We start from the raw sequence: 4176 nt of genomic DNA on the forward strand, positions 1-4176 counted from the left end.
ACACTGAATATGTCTCTTGCTCTGCAATAAGTGATATATCTTGTGCTACCAATGATTTCTTCCGGGCTGATTCAGAAACATTCTCTAGTCAGGGAATAAGGTCTTCTTGTCTTTCGATAAGAAACAAAGGTGAGTTTTGAAAAAGGTCCAACAAAGCTCACGGGGGAGGGACTCTCCTTTTCCCATAACAAGTGTTCTTTCGTTGGTGGACAGCTTTCGCTTTGCCCATGACCAGCTGTGACCAAACTCATCTGTTAGCTCACATTTCTTCAAAACAGGGACTGAAAATTTCTGTATTTAAACTGGACCCACTGGGGCTGGGGTTGTGGCTCAGTGGTAGAGTGCTTGACACACACTTGAGGCACTGGGTTCGATCCCCAGCACCACATTAAAAAAAAAAAAAAAAAAAACAACAACATAGTAAGCAAAATAAAGATATATGCCCATCGACAACTAAAAATATTAAAAAAAATTTGACCCACTGAACTCACAACTGTTAATCTGTTAATTGATCCCTTTCACACCTGTAGTAATTACCATGCATAATCAAAATGTAAAGAGGTGGGGTAGGGAAGGACCTTCTTTCCTTTGTTTTCTTGTTGCAAACATCTAAGTTAAATAGCTCTGCTCTGAATTAAGGTTCCTCCCCATAAAAGAATTCCAAACTCAGAAGGAAAGCTGTTGCAGGGACAGACGAGGCAAGGCACCGAAGATAGCAGGAAACAGTTTTATTTGGCTGCAGCCAGTTTCAGAGGGCACAGCTTTTGCTGTAATCAATCAATCCCCTGAACCCCAAGTTCAGGGAGTTTCAGATTTTTATACCCAGCATGTAAGGGGAGGGGCTCAGAAGTTCCCAGTCTGCAGAAGTTCACATAAAAGCAGCTTTTTCTTTCAATGTTCTGGGCAAGTTAACCCTTCAAGGACAACACTTGAGAAGAGCTTCTTCTCCCCTTTCTTTCCTCCCCCTGCCAGCTGTTACCATGGAGCCCAAATGATAACTTCTCTTATCTTAGAAATGTAGACATCTCTGTGAAGCCCAGCTGAAGGCCAGAGGCCTTGTTTGCACATTTCTACAAACTACTCTACTGGATACATGTTTGTGAGAAACTAGTAAGGGGGTGCCTAGCACCTGGAGTGCTGGTATCTTCTCGGCCAGTGGCCAAGTAAACAGGGTGACACAAAAATAGGAAGTTTATATACATTGAACTCTTTTGTAGAGATTCTTTTGCTGACAGTCCTAAAATCAGCCATGGTGAGGGTTTCTGGAGAAGCCCAGTTAAGACTTTTCTGTGGAGAAAGGGGGTGCCACTACAAAGCCAGCTCCTTACCAGTTAACATCACCCTGTCTTCTCTGGGTTCTGGGTCAGCAAACTTCTAGAGGGTTCCTCACCTATGGGACTTAATTGCCCCAGGAGATGGGGTGTTTTTATCCTGGGTTTGGAAGCACTATCCACAGACTGCATAAATAATGTTTTGCACCTACACATACTATTTTGGAAAGTATAGAGATGTGTAATTGTGATTAATAACAAAATTTGGGGGTGTGGTGCTAGAGGTTGAACCCAGGGCACATTCCAAACACATTCTACCATTGAGCTATACCCCCAGCTCCCTAAAATAATAATTTGTGTAAAGGCGTTGCCAAATTCATGGTAGTTTTAAAAAATAATACTAGTATATGCTTAGTATTTCCTCTATTATTTGCTGTCAGAAGTATAACTTTGCTTAGGTATAGAGTTGCAATTTTTAATAATAAGATGGTCTTTGTAATTTAAAAGTTGAAAAAATAAATGGGCTAAGAAACTGAACCGACACTTCACAGAAGAAGAAATACAATTGATCAACAAATATAAGAAAAAATGTTCAACAACTCTAGTAATTAGAGAAATGTAAGTGAGAACTACTTTAAGATTTCATCTCACACCAGTCAGAATGGGAGATATCAAGAATAAAACAACAAGGGCTGGGGATATAGATCAGCTGGTAGAGTGCTTGCCTCAAATGAACAAAGCCCTGGGTTCAATCCCCAGCACCGCAAACAAACAAACAAGAATACAAACAACAATAAATGTTGGTGAGGATGTGTGGGAAAAGACACACTCATACATTGCTGGTGGGACTGCAAATTGGTTATGGAACTATCATTTGGCCCAGTTATCTCACTCCTTGGTATATAACCAAAGGACTTAAAAAATCAGTATTCTAGAGTGACACAGCCACATCAATGTTTATAGCAGCTCAATTCACAATAGCTATGGAACTGCCTTTCAACAGATGAGTGGATAAAGAAATTGTAGTACATATACGCAATGAAATATTACTCAGCCTTAAAGAAGAATGAAATCATGGCATTTGCCAGTAAACAGATGGAACTGGAGAATATCATGCTAAGCGAAATAAACAATTCCCAAAGAACCAAAGGCTGAACGTTTTCTCTGATATGTGGATCCTAATTCACAATAAGGGAGGGTAGGGAAGAATAGAGGTACTTTGGGTTAGACAGAGAGGAGTGAAGAAAGGGTAGGGAGTATGGGGGTAGGAAGGAGAGTAGAATGAATTGGACATTATCACACTACGTACGTATATGATTACAAGACAGGTGTAACTCTACATTGTGTACAACCAGAAGAATGAGAAGTTATACTCCATTAGGTTCGATGAGTCAAAATGCATTCTATTGTCATGTGTAACTAATTAGAGCATATTTTAAAAATAGAAAAAAATAAAATGGCCTTTATAATTTGAACATTTGGAGAGTCATTGTTTGAGAGTGTTGGTGATCTGTTCAACCATGGGTGATGTCCTCCTAGCTCTGTGTCATACTGAGATGCTGCCATTACACCACTGTCGCACCTAAAACAAATATAGGATCCGAATGATATTCTTGACTGCATGGTTTCCTAACTCCCTCTCTCTCATGGTGTTTACAAACCTGACTAGGGAGATGAGACAGGAGCGCTATAACAAGTTGGAAGATGCAGGAAGAAAATGTCATTTGTCACTTGCCACATGCTGTGAACTCAGAGGAAGCAGGGAGAGCTGGGAGGGGAAAAGACATGGTCACCTCCTCTTCCCCCGACCTTTATGCCATGGAGAATGGGTGGTGAATCCAGCTTGAGCAGGCCCCCCTGGTTTTGTTACATTTCTAGGGAAAAAGCCCATCTCTCTGAAGGGAGATATTTTTCTGTAGATAAAGAGACACTCCCCTTCCTCCTCCCCCTCCTCCCCCTCCTCCCCCTCCTCCTCCTCCTTTTTATACTGGAGGTTAAACCCAAGGCCTCACACTTGCTAGAGAAGTACTGAGCAGTCCTCAGCCCTTTCTATTTTATTTGAGCTCACTAAGTTGTCCTGGTTGGCCTCAAACTTGATCCTTCTACCTCAGCCTCCTAAGTAGCGAGCGCCCCAGCTCCTGGCTCTGCTAATTAGCACCGAGTGACCGTGGATGGATAACCTGACCCCTGAGCCTCTGTTTCATCATCAGCAAAACCAGGATTCTGTTACCTCCCTTGCAGTGTCATTGTGAAGATAATCGGTGACAAAGTGTTTTAAATGCTTTTGAGTTACACCTGGTAAATAATATGCACTAACTAAATGGTAGCTATTATTTAATCTATGAGATTGTGAATCCCTCCAGGATGGGAGGTGTGACTTATTTTGGCTTCTCCCAATTCTAACAAAATGCCTGGTTCATAAGAGATACTCAGAAGAAAAAAAAAATGTTTGCTGAATAATTGAATGGAAGGATGGATGGATAGATGGTGGAAGGAATTAAAAAAAAAAAAGATCCATGGGCTTTGGGAACTTGGGAGGGTCTTAGGAAGAACAAGTGTCCTCCCCAGCCCTTTGAAGTCTTCTGTGGAAAAGGAAGGAGGGCATCGCTAAGAGGGAGGGGCCTGGACCAGAGCCCAGAGGCAGAAAACACCAAGTGTGCAGAGGGTGGATTGGGATTCGGTTAGGGGAATTTCTGGTCTTGTACTGTGCACGTCCAGCTGGGAATGCGTATCTTACCTGCTGACAGGAATGGGGAGAATGAGCGAGACGAGAACATTCCGGAAGGTTAGCCCTGTGGACAATGATTCTAAGCATGAAGCAGTCAATCCCTGCTCAGGGTGACAGCTGTGGACATAGAGAGGTGAAGGCCGATTAAAGCCAGAGCTGTCTTCTTTGCTCATCTCT

The sequence above is a fragment of the Marmota flaviventris genome, chromosome 6, assembly GCF_047511675.1.
Source record: "Marmota flaviventris isolate mMarFla1 chromosome 6, mMarFla1.hap1, whole genome shotgun sequence".
NCBI lineage: Eukaryota > Metazoa > Chordata > Mammalia > Rodentia > Sciuridae > Marmota > Marmota flaviventris.